This window comes from Nannospalax galili, unplaced genomic scaffold (genome assembly GCF_000622305.1).
Source record: "Nannospalax galili isolate Female #2095 unplaced genomic scaffold, S.galili_v1.0 scaffold717, whole genome shotgun sequence".
NCBI lineage: Eukaryota > Metazoa > Chordata > Mammalia > Rodentia > Spalacidae > Nannospalax > Nannospalax galili.
Window position 1 is genome coordinate 299546 of NW_008339763.1, and position 7330 is coordinate 306875.

The 7330-nt window shown below is 48.8% G+C and overlaps 1 protein-coding gene across 4 annotated transcripts in view; it reads left to right on the forward strand.

Annotated features, from left to right (window-relative positions):
* The first annotated feature begins 418 nt into the window (after positions 1 to 418).
* Arhgap39 (Rho GTPase activating protein 39) overlaps positions 419 to 7330 on the forward strand; it is a 105920-nt gene continuing 99008 nt past the window's right edge. For 2 of the 4 annotated variants that reach the window (XM_008834383.3, XM_008834384.2), the window contains exon 1: positions 419 to 593. The gene's annotated coding sequence lies outside the window, so the exon portion shown is untranslated. The remainder of the gene's footprint in view (positions 594 to 7330) is intronic. The other 2 variants (XM_029564171.1, XM_029564172.1) reach the window with 1 other exon arrangement.

The window sequence follows — 7330 nt, forward strand, 5'->3', positions numbered from 1 at the left end:
AAAGGGATTACATTTAAGGCTATGCCTGAGTTACCAGGAGAATAAGAGTTAAAAAGAAAACCATAAAAGGAATTAGAAACATGGAGTATGCCCGACATTTTAAACGGCTGCCTTTCCAGAGTCCAGAAAGACTTTGGTAACTCTCAGGAACAAGAACTCCAGCCTGGTTAGAGCTGACAAAAATCAAACCACTCCCACATCAGGACACACCTGAGGTGACCCGCTCTGGGCGGAAGTGGGAGGGAACAGGTGCGCGCTGTTGGACCAGCCAGAGAGGACAGGGGCGGGGCCTATGGAGGGGGAGGAACTAGCTCTTGGCTCCCACCCGTCCGGCAGTCGCGCAAGCGCACTGCAGATTCCCGGGCGGCGCCCCCTGGCGGCTCCCGCAGTCTCGCGGGGGCGGAGCCGGAGGCGGGGGGTTGCGCTTGGTGACGGGGGACGCGGGGCCGTATCGCGCTGGATTCGCGGCTGCGACCGAGGACGCTGAGCGCTGGCTGCAGCGGCGACGGTGGCGGGGAACCGCTGGAAGCTGGGGCGCGGCGTGTGGCCGGGCATGAGGGGCTGTGGCGGCGCGGCCCGCGCGCAGCCGGCCGGTGAGAGCGCGGGAGGTGGGCGGTGCGGGCCGGGAAGATGGCGGAGAGGCCGCCCAGAGGCCCCACGGCCTGGTCTGGCCCCGGCGGAGGCCCCCAGCCCAGTCGCGTTAAGAATCGGTGTCCCCTGCGGCCTGGGCTGGGAGGTCCGGAAGAGGGCGCCGCGGCCGAGGGCTCGGGCGTGTGAGGGAACCGTCCCGAGGGGTGGGTGTGAGGGATCGGGCGGAGGGTTGGCGCGAGGGAACCGGCCTGAGGGTGGGCGTGAGGGAACAGACTGGAGGTGGTTGGGCTGGTACCCCGCGCTTCACGTGATCCTGAGTGTGCCTGACCTCCGGATAGCAAGGTGCATGTGTGTCTCTGCCCAAAGACAGTTGTGCGAGAGCTTATGGCCCGGGGTGCTTGGGATTGTGCGGGACCTGAAGGTTGAGGGTGTGATTGTGCCCGGCCTGCAGACAGGTGTGCGTGCGTGTATGCCCCGGACAGGTGTGTTTGTGTCCTTCCTGCGCGCTGGACTCCATCCCCATTGCGCGATGCGGTTGGCGTGGGGACAGGTAGTGGCCGGCGGACAAGGTGCCTGCGGGCCAGGCTTTGTCCGCGAGTCCCTCGGAATCGGTGGGCGTCTCCGGGTCGGGTTGATGGCTGGCTTGCGCGTGGCGCGCCCAGGCTCCGCGGTCCGGCCTCTGCGACAGGCTTGGGTGGTTCTTCTCGGGGCCCTCCAGAGCTGGAACTCCCCGGGCGCCTGCTGCTGGCAGGCGTGGTTTGGGCGGGGGCCGTGAGCCGGCAGGCTGTGTGTCTGGGCCAGTATCTTTATTTTAAAACGTGCAGCCGGCTGCGGGCGCGGCAGCTGTGGGTGTGTTCCATGCTGCTGCCCACCGCAGCTGCTGTGGGCGCTACACAGCCTTTAAGCCGCAAAAATGTGACTGGTCCCTCCTCCCGCATCTGTGTTGCTCCGGTAGGCCGAGCCTCCAGTGACCTCTGCAGAAAAACGTATAGTTGCAAGGCTTCAGTTCCTCCCCTGGTGCAGACAATAGTGACGTTTGTCTTTGGGAGCCCGGGGAACGGGGCGGGGGGGGGCGGCAATTGAACTCTGAGTCCTGGGCACCGTCTGTAAACAGCAGGTGGTTTTGTCCCTGGCTCCCCTTTTACTACGAGCGAGGGGGAGGGGAACAGGAGGGAAGAGAGGTATGACTGAACCGCCTGGCGATCCATTCTTTAAGGCATCCTGGGTGCCCTGCATGCTGGAGGGAATAGAGAGGTGGCGCCTTCCAGTCCTTGGTCTAGTCAGCTGTCTTGCAAGAGAATGGAGCAGTGAAAAAGAGGGCTGGTTCTGGAGCCAGATTGACCGCCCTTGAGTCATGACTCCTTTACTGGCTTTGTGGTCTTAGGCAAGGTTCTCCTTGCCTTTGGTTCCATGGCTGTAAAACGGGTACACTAATAGTATCGGCCCCAGAATGCTGTTGTGAGGACTCGGTGATTTAAGACTTATAAATTTTTCATGCCTAACAGTTTGAGTGTTTGTTAGGAATTGTTCTTGCTGCTAAGATTTAGGCTGTCAGGGTTAGGTGTGGGTTGGATAGGGTGTTGCAAGGTGTGTAAGCTGAAACATTTTTTTTTTTTTTTAATTGAGGCAGGTTTTGCTATGTAGCTCAGGCAGGTTTCCAACTCATGATCTGCCTGCCTCAGCCTCAGGCATACACTGCCATGGTTGGCTTGAAACAGGTCTTTATAAAGTTTTTTAAATTTAATTAATTTAATTTATTTATTGTGTGTGTACCTACATGCACAAATGCACACACACATGCACTTGCATGTGTAAGTTAGAGGACAACTATCAGGAGTTGGTTCTCTCCTACCATGTTGGGTTCCAGGGAATTGGAATCAAATTCAGTTCCAAGTATGCACTGAGGCATCTTTATTTTATTTTTTTCCTTTTTCTGGTCTTTTTGAGACAGGATCTCCCTGTAGCCTCAGCTGGCCCTGAACTTCCTCAGTAGTCCAGGCTGGCTTTGAACTCACAGAGATCTGCTGAGACTAAAGGTGAGCACCACCATGCCCAGCAGAAGCAAATCTTTATCAAGAATAAAGAAGCTGGGTGTGGTGGCACACGCCTTTAATCCCAACACTCGGAAGGCAGAGGCAGGGGGTCTCTGTGAGTTCAAGGCCAGCCTGGTCTACATGGTGAGCTCCAGGACAGCTGGGGCTACAGGGAGACCCTGGCCTATATGAGATCAAGTCTTTTAAAAAAAAAAAATCTGGGCATGGTGGCACACACCTTTAAAACTTGCACTTGGGAGGCAGAGGCAGGTAGATCTCTGTGAGTTCAAGGCCAGCTGGGGCTACAGGGAAACCCTACCTCAAAAAGACCAAACCCCGCCCCCCAAAAAATCATACAAACATGGTTGCTCATACCTTTAATTCCTGTTAATTTTGGCTAGGAGAAATATATGTAATTATGTTCTCAAAACAAAAAAAGAAAAGGGAAAATGTTAGACACACTAGCACATATCACTTTGTTCTGCTGTTTAAAGTTGAATATGAATCTTGTGAACATTTTTGCTTGTATAATCTTCTCCAGTACTTATTCTAAGAGGCAGCAATTTGCTATGGCTTAGAAAGGCCAAGTGCATGGGAGGGTTGAATTTGGGGGTCTACAGGGGATGAAACCAGGCACATTTACCATGGACCTTAGATGTCCAATGAGTCATTGTGTGTGATTATGGCAGAGTGCCATGCAACTTGGAAACCTTCATCTTTCAGCACTGGGGTGGCAGAGGCAAGTGTATCTCTGTGAGATCAAGGCCATCCTGATCTACATAGTGAGTTCCAGGCCAGCTGGGGCTACAGGAAGACTCTGTCTCAGGAAAAAAGGAGGAAGGCAGGCAGGCCTGTTTTGGCCTCTCACACTTGGGTACTGCGGCAAAAGGCATAGGTTAGGAACTGCACATCACATAGACTTACAGGTCCTTGCACAGTTTCACAGTTCAGCCATTGAAGGCTCTTGTTAGGCTTCTTTTTAGCTCCTTGATGTTATTGAGAAAAAGTCCATGAACTATGTATGTTCCTATGCTGAAATATCTAGTTTTACTAGCAAAACCTCTTTGCTGAATCTTACACATTCCCTCTCATAGTTGGTTTTGTGAGTGTCCAATGAGAATGCCATGAGACCTTGCTTATCAAATAGACTGTGTGTGCAGCCAAGTGCGTGCAGATCTGGACCCACTGGCCACCAGCAGCTGAGACCCTTTTCCCATTGCTACCTTACTTGTCTCCCCAGGCAAAATATTTACCTTTAGTTATTGGCTATCTAAGCCTCCTCTGCTACCTTGCTCTGTCTTTTATTGGCCCCTTGAGTTGCTCCCAACTTTATATCCCAGGACTTCCCTGTGCCTTGTGACTGAATCGGACCTGGACTTTGTCCTTGGGCCACTGTTGCCATCCTGCTGGGACATTTCTCCTCACCTGGCTTGTGGCATTGCCCATGTCTGTTTCTGCAGTGGGTAAGATCTTAGATTGCTATGGTTGGCATTAATGGGTGTCTTTTCCTTCAAGATTGGCTGTGCTTGCCATTCTTCAATCTCTGAAGTATAATTGTAACATAAGTTAACTTCATTGGCATTTGTTGTGAGTTATGGTACTGTACAATTGCTCCCCTGTGTTCATTCTCTTGCTGAATACATACGAATCTTTTTATAGTGTGTGTACTGACAAGATTGTGACATCTGTTTTGCTCTACTGGAGAGTTTTGTTGTTGTTTGTTTTGTTTTTTGATTCAGCATTTGGTACAGCTTTTTCCTACTTCTACGTATCTGGTGGCAAGTCATAATAGCATTAGAAATATTTTTCAATATTCTATACAAGTATTCCCCAAGTATTGCTTATTCATTACTTTCTAGATTGAACAACTAATCTATGTTCAATTACTTGTGTGTGCATTATAGTGCCACAAACTTGGAACTTGGAAAGGAGAAATGCCAGATGGTTTTGAGAAGTAGCTCAGTTGCTAAGAGAGCTTGCCTAGCATGTACAAAGCCCTAGGTTTGATTTCCTAACACTCCATAGAATGGGACATGGTTAGCTCATCCCTATAATCCCAGCACTTGGGAGTTGGAGACAGGAGGATCAGAAAGTCAAGGTCATCCTCTGCTATATAGCAAGTTCCAGGCCATACTGGGCTATATGACACTCCATATCAAAAAAGAAAAGAAAGAGGGCCAGAAAGATGGCTCAGTACATAAAGGCACCTGCCAGCAAGCTGGATGACCTAGGTTCAATCCCTAGATCCCACATGGTGGAAGAAGAGAACTGACTCCACAAAGTTGTCCTTTGACATCCATATGTGTGCTATGGCATGTGTGCCCACATTTGTATACACACACAGTAAATAAACAAGTATAATAAAAAAAATTTAAAAAGAAAAGGGCTGGAGAGATAGCACAGTGGTTAAGAGCATTGGCTGCTCTTGCAGAGGACCTGGGTTTGGTTCCCAGCACTCAAATGGTAGCTAACAGCCATCCATAAGTCTAATTCCGGGGGATCCAACACCCTCTTCTGGGCTCCATGGCTATTGTATACACATGATACACATGCAGGCAAAACAGTCATACACATAATATAAATCAATATTAAAGAAAGAGCTGGGCATGGTGGCACATGCCTTTAATGCTAGCATTCAGAAGGCAGAGACAGGCAGATCTCCTTAAGTTCAAGGCCAGCCTGATCTACATATTGAGTTCCAGGCCAGACAGGACTAGATAATGAGACGCTATCTGAAAAAAATAAAAATGGATAAGTAGAAAGAGGGAGAGAGCGTGAGAGATGAAGGAAAAGAGGGAGGGAGGGAGGGAGAGAGAGAGGAAGGAAGGGAGAAAGAGAGAGAGAGCTCAGTGGGTAAAAGCACTTGCTGCCAAGCATAACAATCTGAGTTCAGTCCCTAGGACCTACATGGTAGAGAGAACTGATTCTTACAAGTTGTCCTTAGACCTCCACTTGCACACCATGGCAGATGTGTACCCACACACATATTCACATGCATATACACTAAATAAATAAAGATAGGTGATTTTTTAAAAACAACCAAAAGAAAGGCCAAACTAGTTCTCTAGACCAGGGATCAGTAAGTTACAGCCTATGAGTAGACATTCTGCCAACCTCTCCCTTCAGTTCCCTGATCTCTTTTGTCAATAAAGTTTTATTGAAACACAACCACACCTGTTCACTTTTTTTTTTTTTTTTTTTTTGGTCTTGTGGAAGGAGGGTCTCCCTGTAGCCCCAGCTGTCCTAGAACTCACTATGTAGACCACGCTGGCCTTGAACTCACAGAGATCCGCCTGCCTCTGCCTCCCAAGTGCCGGGACTACAGGCCATCACATGCGCCACCACGCCCAGCACCTGTTCACTTTTTAATTGCTTTAGTTGCTTTGCTACAGTTGACAGGCTCTGTGGCCTGCAAAACCTAAACTTGTCTCTGGCCTCTTAACAGAACTGGTTTGCTCTAGAAGTTCAGAGGGAAAATGATTTACAGGGGCTACAGTGGTGAGGGAAGATGTCAGGGAAGAGGTAGCCCATGTACTAAATTTACCTTAAAGGTGAATGAGGGAAGAGTGAGGACAGCCTAACACCATAGATCAGTACTTCAAATTTGGGAGCAGAGGCAAGAAGTGGTTTGTAGAGTTTATAAAGTTTGTATAAGGAAAGCTGGGTGTGGTGGCACATGCTGTAGTCCAGCACTGAGGCTGGGGGACAAGGAGGAGGATAATAGAGGATCAGGAGTTCAAGGTCATCTTTGGCTATGTAGCCAGTTGGAGGCCAACTAAGGCTACGTGAGACACTGTCTAAAACAAACAAATAAAAAACCTCAAATTCAAACAATATCTAAAAAACACAACAATAACATAAGGAAACGAAGGTGACAGTAGAAAGATCTTTGAATCCAGAGAAGGCTTAAGATTTTATTTTTCTAGCTCCTTGGGAATCATTGCAAGTATATGAACAGGGGCTATTCTGGCCAGCATTGGTGGGAGATGAACTGGAGAGAGGAAGAAATCTAGTACAGTTTCAGACAGCTTTCTCTGGGGAAGTTGCAGCAATACATAGCTACACATTTCTGTACCTTCAACAAGAGGAATTTATTTCTTGTTCACGTTTCATATGCTTGTGACCTTGTCTCCAGACCAGAACAACTGCTTATTTGGGGACATAATTTTTATGGCAGGAGGGTACCAAAAGCTCACCCTTTCTGATCAAACTTTATCTTGAACTATGGCTGCTTCCATAGGCCAAAGTAGGGCAGGATCTACAGCTCCTCCTAGAGGGACAAATGCATATTGGAGACTACCATAGCCCCCTAGAAAGTGAATGAACATGCTCTCTGCCGTGTGGGTGGCGTCAGGTGGGTGGGAGTGAGGTACCTAGACCTAGCTGTCTCCTCTCAGTTTGGGAAGGTAGAATCAGTCCACCTTCGTACAGGAACCTCTAAGGTTGTCTGACTTCTCACCTCCTTTCTCTTCAGATCTTGTTCTCTATGCTTTGGGACCACAGTCTTCTTAATAGAAGCCTGCTGACTTGGATGCCCCCTTGGTCTTGAACTTTTCCCCTCCTTGCCACATTGCTGCTCAGATGTGTCTCACCCAGGAATGATTTTGACCCACTCCCTTCAGCCATCCCTTTGGGGGATGTTTTTGTTTATCCCTTTTTATTTTTATATTTTTATTTATTTTTAATTAAATTTTTTTTGTTATTTT